We start from the raw sequence: 16884 nt of genomic DNA on the forward strand, positions 1-16884 counted from the left end.
AGGGGTCACGGGGTTAGAGTTACAAGGGTAGTAATTAAATCTGGAAAGGCCAGGTATACCTCCCTAGGGCATAGACCTGTGCTCTGGATGACTTTCTGGCTCCCCACTCCTGTCTCCCTTTTGACTTATTCTTCAAGGATGTGCCTGTCTTGGATAGTGTCGTATGCTTTGTTTAAATGATATCTCAGAGAGGTCTCGTCCAGGCCTCACTACGTAGTTTTCTTATGCTTGGAAGTATAAGAAGTATAGTTTTCTTATACTTTCTTATACTACTTTCTTATCCTGGTCCAGCCTCTGCCTGAAATCTGGTAAGGGCCTTTGCAGAGTTGGCCCGTTCTCAGCACTGTCCACCAAAGAAGAAGATGGCAGCTGTGCTTCTAGACCCCTGTACTCTCGACCCCCAGTGCCTCATCCCACTGAGGCTCCTGCCAGGCAGCCTGGCTGCAGTCTGGTGGTGTTGAAGTCCTAACAATACCCTTTATGTATTTATGGGGTAACCTTTACTGACACTCTACTACGTGACTTGTCTGGGTAGCTTCATATACTTGGCCTCTTTCCATTGCTGCCATATCTGCTGGCTTGTTACCTTTCTTGTTGGACTGAGAGAACCTTGAAGGTAAGAGCATCTTACTCTGCTGACTTCCCAGTACCTCGAATTCTATCTGACTGGGTAGACAGAGTTAAAGGAAAATCAACCTTGTGACACTTTGTAGAGCACATCCTTTCATGGAGTTCTCGTCATCTATTTTACCGAGAAACACCCTTGGTACCTTCTTACAGGGTGAGTGCCAGCCCCAGGAAGCTGAAACTTGAGCCCAAGGGCCTGTAGAAATATGTTCATTAAATTTGGTGGATGCAGGGAATGGAGCTGGGCCTGAGTTCCCAGACCGGGGCAATGCGGAGTGACGGCCATCCTTCTGCCTCAGGCTTTCCTCCTGCTGTCACTCCAGAGCTCAGTGTCCTGTCTCCTGGGAGGGAGCTTCCTGAGCAGGGCACATTATGCTTAGCCCTTCCTGCCCAAGTGCAAATGCCAGCTCTGCTCTCGCAGTGAGATTTTTACATGCATGCTGGGGCAACAGCAGATCTCATCCTTCCCAGATATATCAGGGACACCTCCACAAGTAACTTACAGTCTCCAATGCTTAGCTGTTTTCTTCCTAGCCTGGCTGGAGGTGAGAAGCAAAGGACACATGTCTGCTATTGTTCCTTGGCTTCTCTGTGCACTCCAAAGCCACATAGAGCAAAATCAACACAAAGCCAAAAGAAAGAATATATTCAAGCTCCATTTTGCTTGTCCCTGTTGTCTCTAAAATGAGAAATCAAGAAACAATCACACACAAAGTAATATTTCAAAACATTTCTCTTGTGATAGTTCCGTATCCAGAGCATTTGAATAGTCTTTACATAGGTGTCCTTGGGATTTGATTACAAGACATACACCCTGAAACCCGAACTCTAGATGTTTAAGTATCTCAGGTGGTGTAATATTGTCAGTATAAATCCTCCTTTATGCTGACTTGCCTTAGATTACTTATAATGTGCAATATTATTCTACTTTGTTTAGAGACTATAAAGAAAAAGTCTATACTTACACATTTTTTGTTTATACTTTTACATTTTTAAAATTTACTATGTATGAGTTTTCTCTGCATGTTTGTCTATGTACGTGTGTATGCTGTGCCTTTGGAGGCAAGAAAAGACATCAGATCCCCTGGAACATTGTTACATATGGTTGTGAGCCATGCCTTCTCAATAGAGTTTGTGAGGATTAAATAAAAGGATTGCTGAGGGGCTGAAGAGATGACTGGTTAAGAGCACCGGCTGCCGTTCCAGAGTACCTGGGTTGATTCCCAGCATTGACCTGGCAGCTCACACTACCTATAACTCCAGTTTCAGGGAACCCCACACCTTCAGGCCTCCACAGGCCCTTACATGGTACACAGACATGTATGCAGGTAAAACATCTATACACATAATTGTTTTTAAAAATATTTTAAGCATAGTAAAAATTTTAGCTATTTTTCTGCCATGAAAGTGATTTAGAAGGAAAGATTTGGGGGACTAGATACTTGCTATAGACTTGTTAATATTCTAACACCTTGGGGGACAGTATTAAAGGCAGGGCCCTTGGGAGGTGATTAGGTCATGAAAAACAGCATCCTCAATGGTATTAATGTTGTACTACCATGCTCGGGTGTTTTTGAGACAGGGTCTATAAACTGGGTTGGCCTATGTCTTAGAGTTTCTATTGTGACAAAACTCCATGACCAAGCATTATAGCTTGGATGAAAAGGGATCCTGGCAGTTGGGAGCCAAGGAATACTAAATGCTACAGTCTGTATGGAAATGTTCGGGCAGTTGGGGGTCACAAGAATACTGAGTGTTACAGCTTAGGTGGAAGAATGCTCTGGCAGTCAGGAGCCAGGGAATAGCACAAGTCTCAGTAAGCGTAGCAGCTTCCAGCCCTGCTCTAGGGTAAGGCTATCCCGGAGTTGTTATAGCTGGAGTTGGTGGCCCAGAGTGTAGCAACTCCACTCCACTAAAGGAAGGTTTCCCCAGTGAAAGTGTTACAGCCCTGTTCCACTCTGCTCCTCCGTCTCTGGCTCCCCCAGTGAAGTTGTAACAACTCAGTGCTTCTAGGGGAGGGCTTTCCCAGCAAAAGTGTTACAGCCCTGCTCTGCTCCGTCCAGTCAAAGACGGTCTTCACCCAAACCTCATTCAAGAGTTTTATTGAGAGGGAAGAATCAGGAGAGCAGACGCCTCTTCCAGGGTGGAAGAAGGGCAGCCACAAACCAAACAGGCACAGGGCTTATATAGGGTTTCTTAGGGGTGGAGTTTTTCCAGGGAGAAGATTTTCAGAGTGGGAATTGGTCAGATTTCGGTCCCTTGAGCTCAGATTGGCTAGATCTCTGCTCGGGAATTGGTTGGTTTCCTTGCGCAGGGAATTGGTTGGTTTTCTGCTTAGTTGCTCAGGGGCAGATTTGGCTCTGGTTTCAGGGTTAAAGTGTGTTTTTTCCCCCTGGCCCTTTTTAGCTTTTTGGCTCTAGTTTTGAGGCCAAGACATACTTCTTTCACTGGCTCTGAATCTCAGACCAAAGTGTTTCTTTGGCACTGGTTTTAGGGTTAGGGTATATTTCTTTGGTTCTGGGTTTGAGGCTAAAGCATTTCTTTCACTGACTTGGGTCTCAGAACCAGGTGTGTTTCTTTCATTGACTCTGGTTTCAGGGCCGGGGTGGGTCTCTTTGGCTGGACCTTTTACCCTATAACCACAGCAACTCTTATAAAGGAAAACATTTAAATGAGGTGGCAACTTAGAGTTCAGAGGTTCAGTCTCTTATCATCATGGGAAGAGGTAGGAGAGGTATGGAGGCATGCAGACAGACATGGTGCTGGAGAAGTAGCTGAGAGTCCAACATCTTACAGGCAATAAGAAGTCAACTGAGACACTGGGCAGTATCTTGAGCATATGAGACTTCAAAGCCTTCCTCCAACAAGATCACACCTACTCCAACAAGGCCACACTTCCTACTAGTGCTATTCCCTATGAGATTATGGGGGCCAATTATGTAAATTCAGACAACCATGGCCTAGTATTCCTGATGATCCTGTTGCCCCAGCTTTCTGAGTATTGGGATTGTAGCCATGTGCCAGTATACCCAGCTTAGATTTTAAGGAAAAAATTCACAAACTATGGTTAATTGATTGTGGCCTGAAAAAATAGGCAGGGGCTGCATGCAATGGCTTCTTGGGATTTCTCCTAACCTAAAGGTTCCTGAAATGCATTTTAACCTTGGTCTTCTGGCAGGTTTCCAATACTACAAGAGAGATGTCCCCTGTGAGTGAGGTCCCTGAGAGCAGGTCAGCTCCATGGTCCAGCCATATAAATCTGATAAAAACAGAAGCTGAAATACCATCCTGGGGTTGCTATTTTTAAAAGCGTCTGAGATGCTGGATTGGGTTTATTTCTTCCTCAAATGGCATCTTGCTGTCCCCTCCTCCTGGTAGGCAGGATATGAACGTGGCACATGTGAGGGACGGGAGCCAGAAGTCTGGTAGGCACATTTGTCAGGCCTGTCCAGGAAGAGGAGCCACAGGGACTGAGCTTCCTCCATTCAGATGCACCTGCCCCTTCTCACACCCTTCCTCCTCTGTCTCCTCCCTCTGTTTGAGGTTCCCATGGTTGTTCCAGCAGTCAGGTGTTTGCCACATCTACCACAGGAGAACAGGAAAGGCAAAGAAGGAGGTAAAGATAAGGGGATGGAGGTGGTATTGCTTGCCAAATGAGTAGGACTCCCTGCTGTTATTTTGAAGGCTATCTTGGCCCACCTCAGCACAGCTAAGCTCTGCAGCAGTCCCTCCAGGCCAGAGCCCAGTTTGTTACCCCTTGCTTCTTGGCAAGCAGCTTGTAGTGTCCTATCAAGGGGTACAGTGGAATTGGTGAGGGCCTCGAATCTAGGCTGGAGGAAGAAGGAGTACCTGTGTACTAGAATTGCTCCCCTCTCTTCCCTAGAAGACAGGATGATCCCAGCTAAGACTCATGGCAATAGTGGAGAGGATGCCTGAACTGGCCTTCCTCTTTAATCAGATTGGTGACCACCCTAACTGTCATCAGAGAGCCTTTATCCAGTAACTGAAGGAAGCGGATGCAGAGAGCCACAGCCAAGCACTGGGTTGAGTCTTGCTGAAGAAAGGGAGGAGGGACTGTAGGAGCCAGTGGGGTCAAGGTCGTGACATCAGAAGCCACAGAGACAGCTGACCTGAGCTTGTGGGAGCACATGGATTCTGGAGCAACATTTAGGGAGCCTGCATGAGACCAGCCCAGGCCCTCTGCATGTCTGTGACAGTTGTGTAGCTCGGTCTGTTTGTAAGGCTCTTAGCAGTGAGATCAGGTGCTTAGCTGTTCCCCATGCTGGATTACCTTGCCCCGTCTGGAGATGAAGGAGGAGTGAATGGAGAGGGGGACGATGGGGGGAGTAGGAACAGGAGGGAAGCGAAACTGGTTGGTATGTTAAATGAATGAAAAAAAAATGTTAATAAAATTTTAAATGTATCTTTACTAAAAAATATTTTTCAACAACAAAAAGGTATTCTTTTGCATGTTTAATGAGAGCTTAGTTATCATTCTGTGGTTTCATGGCAAGTTCACCTCCGTGGCCTCGTTCAGTACTTTGAATAATCTCAGTTATTTCCATTGATTTCTCTTTCCAGTAAGAAAAGGAAAGGTATTTAGTAGCAGAGGCAGGATTGGAACTCAGGTCTCGAGAAGCAAAAAAGGCTGATTCTCAAGCTCCATTTTAATGGCAGAAGGGTTTTTCCATGACCCTTAGCCATGGAAATCAGTGTGAACTTGTCTTCGAACCTACTCTGGTGAAGACTTAGCCAGCTTTGGAGGCCGGACTGTTTCTTGGATCAGCTCTCCAGACACATCTATTCACTCAGAGGAGTCGCTGTTTCTCCTGGGGGCAGTTTTTCTTTTGCAAAATAGGAATCTTCCTTCTTCTTCTTGACTTGCCCAACACAGAGACATAGTTATTGTGATCCCTAGTCCCAGCTTAGTTCCAGCCCGGGACATGATACGTAATAAATATTTGTTGAATGAATACGTGACTGACAGGCCGAGTGCATCATTCAAATAAAACTAGGTTTTGGTGAGATGCCAAACAGCTTCTGCCTATGCAAGGTATAATTTAGGTGGGAGCCGTCACCAATGGAAGAAGCTGGAAGCTGGCTCTTCCTTCTCACAGGACTTGTGAATTGGAAGTTAACACCAGCGGAGACCTCCAGCTTCCCCCGAAGCTGACTAAACTGTCAGTTCACTGGAACCCTGGGCGCTTACTGTCAGTTTTCATATCTTGCACTTAGTCACATCCTGTGCCGCCTGGTTCTTGAAGGGAGTCCACCCTAAGTCCTCTCTCTGCAGCTGGACAGTAGTAAGCTTCCCGAGGACAGGGACTGGATCTGACACTTTCCTTGGTGCCCCACGCTAGAAACTCCGTGAAACTACTGACTCCTGAAAAGGTCAGTCCTGCAAGGCGGTTTCTGCACTGTTCTTCAGTCCAGGCAATTCTAGAGCCCAAGGAATCAGGGTTAAAGGCTTGTTGGGGTTTCCCCTGGAGACAGGATGCCTGGCGCCTTCAGCAAGAACGGAAACTGAGAAGTTATCCGAGGCTAAAGCAGGGTATACAAGGGAGGGTGCAGAGGGGGCAGTTTGGGGCGCCCGAGCCAGCCCGAGGCAGGGGAAAGGCCCGCGAATCGGTTTAGGTCAGCTGACTGCCATGAGGGCAAGCGGGTATATTGGAACCAAGCATGGGCTCCTGCACCTCAGTTACTGTAGAGAGAAAAGGACACTTTTCACCGCGCGGGGACGGCAAAGAAGCCTTTCTTGGGCCTTATTGTTCCCAGGAGAGTGTGGGATCACCACGTTGGGCATACTCATCTTGGCGCCAGTCACAGGCAGCGCTTGCCCTGGGCCTGCCCTCACTCGAACCGGCCTCCAGTACCCCGGCCTCCGGGCGCCTCTCTCCGAACCTCGGAGGCCTCCACAACAACCCCAATCTTCGAGCCCTCCCTCCTGAGCGCGCCCTCCCTCCCCGGAGCCCACCCTCCCTCCTCAGCTCCCTCCTTCCTCCGCCGCCTCCCTCCCCCGGCGGCCCCCTCCCTCCTCTGCACCCTCCCTCCAGCGCGGCGTTTTCGGCTGTTGGCTTCCCGGCCGTGTGCGCAAGCGTGTCCGGCCCCTTCCCCGCCCCCAGTCCGAGCCCCGGCCCCCGCCTCCCCTCGAGGCGGACTTGCCCGCTCCCAGGCCGGCCCCGTTCCTGGGACAGGGACCGGGCCGAGCGGAGCCGCTGCGCCAGTGCTGCCCCGCCAGCCCGGGCGCCTAGCGGATCGGAGCTGCGCGCGGATCTACCTCGCCCCGCCCCGCTCCACCCGTGAGGGTGAGTACGCGGCGGCCGGGCTCTGGGGCCCCGCGGCGGAGGGCGGGGAGCGCCGGGACTGCCCGGGCGGCCGGGGCTCCAGCCTCGCGCCACGGCTCGGGGAGGTGGTCGGGCCCGGCACGTGGACGCCACGCTGCACGGGGTCGATGTGGTGCGGCCACAGCCCTGGGGAGCTGTGTCCCTTTTCCTGGACTCGATTTTCGCGGGAAGCCTGATTCGTTTCGCTCTTTTGGAGTGAACAAACGGGACAATTCTCCGGAAAGTTTCTCACCCCCACCCTTGTCGTTCCTGCGCCCGGGCTGAATAGATGTCCACCACCTCTAGCATCCCCCGAAGTCCAGGACATGTGGGCCGACTTTGCTAGAGGTGACAAGCTTTGCAGGGTCTGTCTTTTGCTGGAGTTGCAAGGTCGCTGAGCAAAGCCCCAAGGTGGGCTTGCCAACCGCAGACCGGCTGTGCCCAAGGAGTCAGCCGCGATATGAGGGGGTCTTTGGGCCTAGGCAGCTGTGTTTCCAAGTTGTCTGGGTGGTGGTCATTGGGAAGGAATAGGACTGAATAGGTTGAGCCCGAGCTGGGAAGCAAAACCCTTCACATGTCTGTTTTGGGTGCCTCTCCGAGATCCCTGCTGGCTGGGACCTCTGGGCAGCCCTGAGATGCCAACGTGTCTGCCATTCCCAGGCTTGGCGGGGGGTGTGGACTTTTCTGGTCTATAAGGCCTGATCTGCTGTGTTCTTCGTTCTCCGGGTTGGATCCCCAGGGTCCGGCTTAGAAGACTGCCTGCAGGCTAGGGGTGTAGGCAGTGCCACAGTGTAGGTTATATTACAGGGGCATGAACCTGTACCACGGTACAGGAACAATTCTACAGACCTTACTTTGGCCCCTCCAGGCCTCTGCCTAGGAGGTTTAAAATGATATGTGTAAGTACTTGGGAAAGTGCTGGCGCGGAGAGTTGCGTATTTGCTATTGAAACTACATGTATTATTACCTTACTTTCTCAAACAGCCCTAGAGTGCTACCTAGGAGGTGCCGGTTACATAGAGTCTGGGAAATAACTAGACATGTTTTGCTCTGTTGGGAGTTGGCCTGCAAATGCCCTCTGAGACCGCGGAGGCTACCCACTTTTCTCGAACTTTCTGCGCACCCCTGGTAGTCCGTGCTGTTGCCGAGAGAGAGCAGAGGGAGCTTAGTGAAACCCTGTGCTCCTCCAGGGCGAGCCAGGAGTTGGGGCCAGCCCCCCGAGACTTCAGGGTGACAGTGGAGATAATGTAGACAGAAGTCATAAAAGTAAATTAGGAACCGGGGGTGTGGCAGAGCACTTACCTGCGTAGTACTGGGGTGGGGTGGAGATAAGGGAGGCAGCCGGTAGGGTGCTTGGCTGTCTAAACCCGTTATGTTTGATTCCCTACACTGTCTAAACTTGTGGTGGTGGTACAAGCCTATTGTTCCAGCACTCAGGAGATGGGATCCCAGCACTTGGGTGGTAGATCGGTTCTGTTCCATATGGAGTTTGAGGCCAGACGAGGCTGCATGAAACCCAGTCTCAATAACCCCCTTCTGGGGGCTGGAGAGATGGTTTAGTGGTTAAGAGAACTGGGTGTTCTTGCAGGGGACCCAGGCTCAATTCTCAAACACCCATATAATGGTTAATTCCAGTTCCACGGGATCCGACACCCTCTTCTGGATTCTACAGACACCAGGAATGCATGTGGTGCACAGAAGTCCATGCAGGCAAAGCACTCATACAGGTTTTTTTTTAAAGTTGCCTGCATAGCCTTTAGCCTGAAAGTGCCTCTTTAGCTTGGGAGTGGGTGACTGCAGCAAGAGAGGAAGCCCCCATCTCACCCGGAGTGGATGCCCAGGGTGAGGAAGCTTCTGGTGCCCTCGAGGCTATCGTCCCTTCGCTCCCTTGCTCCCTTTCCTGAAGCAGTGACTCACCCACAGAGTGCTCAGGGCCTCTCTACCCTGCCAGCTGTTTTAGCCTCACAGAATTTCATTTTCCGGGTAGAACTTAGAATCTGCCCATTTCTGGAACTGTCAAAATTCCTGGGAAGAAACTCCTTTCTTCCCTGGGTAGGGAGGAGCGGAGGTCAGTTCCACTTCTTAGCACCATGTAGAGTCATGGCCAGGCTGCAGTTACTCCCCCGGGCTGGTGTCTGCCCTTGTTCTGCAGGCTACTTCAGGCCTCCGTTCTCTCCTCAGAGTACCTCTCCCAAGGTTGCCCAGTGAAATAGGGAACCCCCTCCTGTCACAGTGGTTCAAGGTTTGCACCATGTGTTAGAGGGAGGACACCACTCTGCCTCAGATGATACCAAGTAGTTGCAAGCTGTCAGGCTCAGGCTTCAGGAGGGAGCGTGGGGCACCAGGAAGGTCAGAAGGCTGAGCCAACAGACTTCAATCAAGGCAAAGCTGCGGGCCTACTAGGAGATAGACATTGGACGTCGGAGGACAGGGCGAGTGGGGTTCACTCTACCTGCTCCATTTCCCGCCATTGAGTTCCATAGCATCGTTTCGTCTTCTTCCCTGCGCTGAACTGGTGCTGGATGACATAGCTCCCATTTTTCTGCCCTCTGGCCCTCAAGATCCTCCTTCTTCCTAAACACCAGAAGTTCTTAGTTACTACAAGGATGGCTAGGAAGTGGCTGTCCTCATTAGCCTATACCTTCCTTCGCCAACCTTTCCCAGAGAACGTTGTGTGAGTGCTCGGAGCCCCCCTAGGAGGAGGAGAGTGTCACCCCCCCAACACCGCCACATCTTCTACACTCCTGAGGTGTGTCTGGCTAATGCAGGTGGAGGTGGTGGTCACATGTGGGCCCAAGGATCACTTGAGTCTCAGGCAGAGCCCATTCTGAAATCCACCCAAGGGTTGTGTTGGTCTGTGGCTTTCAGAGTGTGGGTGTCCACAAGTGCAGCCCTTCCCACATGACCCCCAAAGCTGCTGTGCAGAAGGCTGATAGGATTGTCTCTATCTGAAGCCCTGGGGTTCTGCTCTAGACTGGCCAGGGAGGAAGGTGCTGTTGCTAAGATTGAGGCAGTTGCTCTCTCAGTGAGTGTGAAGAAGCCCAACAGCGGTTGGAGCTTTGGGATAGTCCTGTCCTCCTGCCTGCAACTTTGCTCAGGCCTGTTCTGGGGTCAGGGGCTCTAGGATCTTGCTTTCATCTCTGAAGGGACGCAACTTGAAGAGTCCGGGGACCAGTTTTGCAAGTACTGGGTCAAAGCACACAGTATTTCTGCTTTGGACCGAAATCTTCCAGGTGTGAGTTGAGTTCTACAGCAGCTGTAGTGATGCCACGTGTACCCACAGTCTACCCCGTGTCCTCTCCCACGGAAGCGTAATGTTATAGTGAAAAGGGGCTTGGTCGGGCATTGGTGGTACACGCCTTTAATCCCAACAGAGGCAGAGGCAGACAGATCTCTGTGAGTTCGAGACCAACCTGATCTACAGAGCGAGTTCCAGGACAGGCTCCAAAGTTACACAGAGAAACACTGTTCCCCAAATCCCCCTCCTCACCCCCACCCCGAAGAAAGAAAAGGGACTTAAAGCCAGACTTGGGGGCTATTTAAGCATGAGGGCCTGAGTGAGTGGGTGTGTGCCTCAGTAATCCTAGTGTTCTTAGAGTGAGGTGGGAGACAGAGGCAGGAGAATTGCTGGAAGCTGGAGGGCCACCTAGCTTTGGCATATGCAGTAGTAAACAACAAAGAGACCTTGTCTCAAACCAGGTGAGAGGCTGAGGTTGTACTTTGACCTCCACATGTATGTTGCGGTATGTGTCCACAGTGGCGCGTGTACAAGCTCATGGACACGGATTTACACAATTTAATGGAAAACTGGAAAACGGAGGGGGAGGGGAAGCAGCTCAGTACCCTTTGTGTCACCTCCTGTAAGCCTCTTTGTAAATGAAACAGTCCGGGGAAAATGAAAATTACTATACCAAGGTCACAACATTCTAAACTGTGGAGCTGGGACCGACCTGTTTCCAACAGGCACACTTTTCAGCCCTGTTTTCTCCACTTCCTAGCTGGAGCTTGTCTTAACCAGTCCCATCAGGGAACGGGACAAGAAGGATGTCAAGGTCACGGTGATTTACTGTCAAGGGGGGGGTTATACAAACCCAGGCCTCTCGTTGCTGTCTTAACTTAAGTCTAGCCTGGAGTAGGGCTTCTCATCCCTTTCAGTGGGGAAGGCCGAGGCTCTGCTCTTCACTACCGCCCTCCTTCCCTTCAGGCCCCTCCCAACCCAACGCCTCTCTGCTTTCCCAGCGCGGGGTAATTGCTTCCATCTGCCCCGCCTGCCTGCTCCTATTCCTTGGAATTGTGGCCACCGCCCACAACTGCTGGGACACGTGGGGAAGGGGTGGGGCTCTGCTGTGCTGGTGTCGGAGCCTGGGAACCTGCCCAGGTCACTGCTCTCCTTAGTGTCTGGTTTAGAAAGGATACCTTTGATGTCCTGTGCTCTGTGAGTGCCAGAGGGACTCTCCAAAGACCCCATCTCGTCTCTTTGAGGTCGCTGGCCTGGCCCAGGAGGAGGGATGCTGGGCATGCCCTGGTGATGGGGATGCTTAGAATTATTGGCGGCATAGCCTGGAGGGCCCTGGAGCTCTGGGAACGGGAAAATAGAGCTACAGTTACTTTACTCACAGAGCTGGCGAGAAGAGATGCCTAGTTTTACCTTGCTGTAAAATAAAATGCACACGTGAAGCCCACAGCACTCCGGTCACTCCCTGGGCAGGGAGAGAAGCCAGCTAGGGACCTTCAGGTGGCCACATGCAAAGCTTTAGAAACCTCCCATTTGATGGCCACTGCATGTCATTGAGATGTACCAGTGACCTTGACAGAAACAAGGGCAGTAGAGAGGGGAGGAAGACCAAGGAGGTGTGTGTGCTCATGGTGTTGAATGGATGGGAACACTTTTTTTTTTTTGGATGGGAACACTTTTAAGGCGTTTTCCTCCCTGACGGTTAGGGCTTCAACTGCCTTGCTCATTGCTGTATTCTTTGTTTGTTTGTGACAGGATCTCATTGCATAGCCTTAGCTGTCTTAGAACTCCCTATATAGACCAAGCTGGCCTCGAACCCATAACTATGCCTGACTCTGCTTCTAGAGTGCTGGGATTAAATGCACGAGAGCCACTGCCCTTGGCTTTCACTGCTCTATTCTTATTGCCCGGAATGATGACTAGCAAATAATTGCTTAGTAAACATTCCTTTGAGGAGTTAATGAAAAGCATGTAGTTCGGGCTTTCTAGCTTGTCTCTACACTGCCCAGTCCCAGGTTAGGATAGGGGTGGGCGTCCTGTCTTCAGAGACACAGGCAGGCAGGAGTCCCCCGAGGAGAACATGCCCCATTCTCCACGCCAAGTCCAGCTAGTCAGTCCTTTTTAGTAACTTTCAGATCCCCGCATAGACTGGTCATAACCTCACTTCCTGTTCCTGTGTCAACTTCTTGTTATTTGCCCAGGAAGGGCGCCTTGGCGGCTGAGCACTTCGTTGGGTGGCATCTGGGGAGTAAGCGGCTTATTCCCATCTCTACATACTGGGTTCCAGTTAAACTCTCCTCAAACTGGGACAGAGACTTTGTAACTTAAAGAAAAAATAGTTTTGTTTTTTTTTTTCTTCCAAAACCTCTATTTCGTCTCCCCCCAAGAGTGTTCTCCTGTTCCTGGGACTGTATGGTTCTGTCACCTTTGCTCCCACAGTCTTGTCACATGACTTGGTCATCTTTGGTAATGACCATCCTGAGTTGCCCTTGTCCTTCGTGTCACCTTGAGCCAGTGTTCTGTGACCGTTTCCTGAGGCCTCTGCCTCCACCACTCTGCACCCATCTCACTCCTCTGAGTTCAGGGGGAACTCTAAGTGTTGGTTGAGCCGAAGGCAGTGCTCCCCAGGACTGTGAAGCCAGGGGAGTTGTGTCCTTGGGGACAGGGTGTAGACTCAGCTTCTCTCCTTTCCTACCTTCAGCAGCCTTGTTAGCATTATTTACACCTCCAAGAAATTAACACTCCTTAATGAGATAGCACTTGAGATAGCTTTTGTGCCTGGAATGTAGCACACTACCAAAGCTGGCTGGCCTTCTTTTACTCCACAGAGACTGCCTTTGGGCCCTGGAGAAGAAGAGCATTGAGCTGGGCAGGACCCAGAGCCATTTCTGTGTCCTCTGTTCACACAAGTGACACGCTCAGGCAGATCTTGCTTTTGATTTGGTTTTCTAAACCAGAAGTCTGTTTTATTGAGATCCAGGTATAGTAGCTGCCTCGCTCAAGGGTTGCAACGCACAAGGTCAACACTTCTCCGCCTGGAAGAGACCTCAGAGGCAGGCATTAGTGTTATCTTGCTGTCGGGTTGGGCCCTCGTCACCATCGCATCCCCAGCTCTAGCACCCGCCTGGTACCCAGGACTGCACCATAATCTTTCCTTTTGCAGATGATGGAGAGGAAGCCGGAAAGGCCTCTCCGTATTCAAGGTCACGGGAGCCATCTCTCCCCAAGGCAGGGAGGGAAGGTGCAGGCCTAGCCTTGGTATGACCCCGATTTTTTCATTCCTGAACCCCCACATGCCTTTCTTGTTCAGCCCATCTGCTTAACATGCTCCCAGTTGTTAAGGCTAATCTCTCCTAGGGTGTGGTGGCCCTCTAGGACTTGGTGAGCTAAAATGAATGGTCTGGAAATGCCCAGTGGCCTGGATTAGACTGGATTGGCCATGTCTGTTTGACGGAGCAAGAGCTGAGAGGCTGGGGCAGAGGGTGTGTTGTTGGAGTGTTGGCTGTCCTCACAGCGTTGTGGGTTCTTCTCTCCAAATTCATTGTTTCTTCCCTTTCTGGGTTCCTCTTTGGCCCCCTCTTTTATCTTTCAGCTCTCCAGAGCTCCCAGTCTTGCCTCAGAGGCATCTACTGGAGAGAGCTGGCCAGAGCAGAGAGATTTCTTCCCAGTTCCCTGCCAGTAAGCACACCTTGTGTGTGTGTGGGGGGGGGGGGGCTGTGTGCATGGGTTACCTTTGTGCAAGAGAGTGTAGGGGCATAAGTCAGTGTGTGAGCAGAACCTGGGATGCATTCGCCTGGCTCCACACTCCTTACCCAGGGCCTGGCACTATGTTGCTGGCTCCCGCTCTCGAGTTTGCTTCTTTGTTGTCTTCATGACCTTGGCTTTGAACTGAGGCTTTGTTCTCTCTTAGTGACCAGCTGGTTCCTTGCAGTGGTCCCACACAGTGGTGACTGATCCCCGGCCACCCATTCAACTGCCCAGGGGCCCTGGGGCCAGTGTTTGTCCCCTGTCTTCCCAAATGGAGGCGTGTAGGGGCTTCCTGCCCAGAGTTTCAGTCCTGCCAAGGCGGACGGAATGGGGAACAGCTGCCTTGGCTGATTGCGGCTCCGTATGGATTTGGTTTGACAACAAAGCTCCCTCTGTGTGTTCTCAGGCCCCTTATGTAACTAGAGTGGGGGCAGGGGAGGTACTGTAGACCAGGAGACACCAGGAACGGGCTTGGGAGAGAAAACTGGTGAGACCACTGAGAGGAAGACTGAGGGGGAAGAGGGTAGGTTTTGACATCACGGTCTATTTCCTGCCTCCAGCAGTGGGTAGGGCGTGACTTTCAGGTGCAGCACCCTTCCTTTCCGTGTTGTCTTCCTCCCCTTGGACCCTTCCCATCAGTCAGTGTCAGCTAAGAAAGGACTGTGGGACCTGTTTGGGAGTGAGGCCTGAGAAGTTAGTCCTTGACCTCACCCTTGAACTGAATAGATTCTGCATAGCCAGGCAGTGGTGGCGCACTCCCTTAATCCCAGCACTTGGGAGGCAGAGGCAGTTGGATCTCTGTGAGTTCAAAGCCAGCCTGGTCTACGGAGCGAGTTCTAGGATGGCCACCACTACACATAGAAACCCTGTCTAAAAACAAACAAATAAATAAAATAAAAAGTGATTCATTTTCTTCCCTTGCCACTGGGCTTCTGTTCCCTTGTCCTAGAGCAGCCCTGTTTCTGGAATCCTGGGCTACTTCCTTCTGCAGTGATTAGGAAGTGGCTCTTCCCTGCACCATACCAGGCTGTCCCTACACTCCGCTCAGCCTGCTGATTGACTCCATCTGTGGCCCTGTCCCCTGCAACACCCTGTTCTCTTCTCTACATCACCGTCTCAGCAGCTGTACAAATTGAGAGGGAAGAAAATAGCCTCTTTCAGGAGCAGCTGGGCTGATATGCCAGCAGGGCCAGGTGAGCTGGCCAGAGCTAGGTGTGCCCTGGAGTAGGGGTGGGGACCAGAGCCGAGCCCGGGACCTGAGCACTTAATGAACAATAGAAGAGGCCTGGAGAATATGTGGGGTCTCTGGCCTCTCCTGCCTTACAGGGATGCCTACACCCCTATGGGGACTCATCCTTCTAGATTATCTCCAGGTCTATTTCTTTTCTGTGTCTCAATTTCTGGTTTTCCTGGTATCTGTTGTTTATTCTCTCTCTTTAAAAAAAAAACTTTTCTGCATCTGGAAAAGTATTGTGAAGGCTATGCACATCCAACCTGTGGAGAAGTATGACTCCTAAAAGGGTGGCAAGAAGTACTGCTGGCCAGGATGCTGGTCATCCTGAGCGTGGCTTTGGGACCTCATAGATGGAAGTTTGGACATGTGTCTTGACCCATGGCATTGCTGCAGCTCATTTATGATCTCTGCCTGGAGGTATGCAGCAGGACTCTTGGCCCTGCTGTTCCAGGGGGACGTGGGTGTGGGGCAAAGCCCAGGTCTGCTGAAGACTGGACACTAGAATCCTCAGAGCCCAGGCATTGACTGACCGGAGTCTTGGGCTTTTACTGCCTCCATTCCAGGCCTGGGTGCTGGGATGATCCTGTGGATGCTGAAGTCTCAGGCTTGAGCCCATGCTCTTTGAACAGGGTGGGTGGGGGTAAGGGTGGGGGAGAACCTAGGGAACCTAGGACTTTCTAGGTTTGGTGTTCAGTGAGCTGAGAGGTCAGACCCTTGTCTAGATTAGGCATAGATAGAGGACTGAACAGTCCTGGAGGATGGTAGTACAGGCTGTGGGTGTCAGGCCGGGAAGAGCCTCCCTCTTCTGCCGTGTGCAGGGCTGTGGGCACAGGTTTACTGGGACTCTCCAGCCCTGTGGGGACACTCTTGAGGAGTCCATTAGTGTGGCTGAAATGCCTCTCCGGGACTTGTGCCCTGTGTCTTCCTTGTTTATAGTCCTGCAGCCTCCTCTTTGGTGTCCTCGTTCTTACTGCTTCTGAGGACGACAGGAGGTGACCTTTCCTCTTGACAGTTGGATTTGGAAGGACAGAGGCAGTAGGATCAGGGATTCCCTTTATCCAGCTTTCAGAGGTCCCCAGAGAGCAGATGTAACCACTCCCTGCTCCTCGAAGCTCCAGGCTCCCTGGCGGAGAGCTCCAGGGACCTGCAGCCACACAAACAAACAGCTGGACTCAGAGCTGAAACTGAGGAAATCAGAGAGCAGTGCACCACCGAGGAATGGCGGAAGAGAGTTCCCTGGCCGACGGGGCCCAGCAGACCTCAGAAGCTGTATGTGGCAGTGGAGTGGGTAGGGAAGGAAAGGAATGAGAGCTGTGTTTGTGAGCACTTGTGTGTATGTGGGAGGCCACTGTGGTGCCGTGTGTGTGTTTATAGTAGAGATATGTACAAGTTATTGCCAGGTGGGGCTAAGTGTAGGTGTTACTGAGGCAACACAAGTTTGGCTGGGGAAGGGGCTGGCTCTGTGGTGTGATGGAGCTGTCGGTGCTCAGACAGTTATTTCTACCCTCCCCACAAGGGGCCAGCTGGGTAAGAGGTGGCCCTGGGTGGCCTCTGTAAACCTGAGCACCAGCCAGCCTGTCAGCCCGGAGGGTCTGTTGTTCAAGGACTTCAAAGCCTTGTCTTTTTCAATGGTACCCAGAACACCAGCCTCGTCCTTCCCCTGCCCTCATCTTCTGCTTTTACTCTGAGGAAAACTGTGTGTGTGTGTGTGTCTGTGT

At 51.5% G+C, this 16884-nt stretch overlaps 1 protein-coding gene across 3 annotated transcripts in view; it reads left to right on the forward strand.

Moving 5' to 3' along the window:
- The first annotated feature begins 5977 nt into the window (after window positions 1-5977).
- Window positions 5978-16884, forward strand: part of St3gal4 (ST3 beta-galactoside alpha-2,3-sialyltransferase 4) — a 41214-nt gene continuing 30307 nt past the window's right edge. Inside the window, exon 1 of one of the 3 annotated variants that reach the window (XM_048458703.3) lies at window positions 5978-6018. The gene's annotated coding sequence lies outside the window, so the exon portion shown is untranslated. Of the gene's footprint in view, window positions 6019-6793; window positions 6933-7149; window positions 7299-16884 lie in introns of those variants that run through there. The other 2 variants (XM_085689762.2, XM_048458704.3) reach the window with 2 other exon arrangements.

Source organism: Myodes glareolus, chromosome 4, assembly GCF_982192425.1.
Source record: "Myodes glareolus chromosome 4, mMyoGla1.1, whole genome shotgun sequence".
NCBI classification, from domain to species: domain Eukaryota; kingdom Metazoa; phylum Chordata; class Mammalia; order Rodentia; family Cricetidae; genus Myodes; species Myodes glareolus.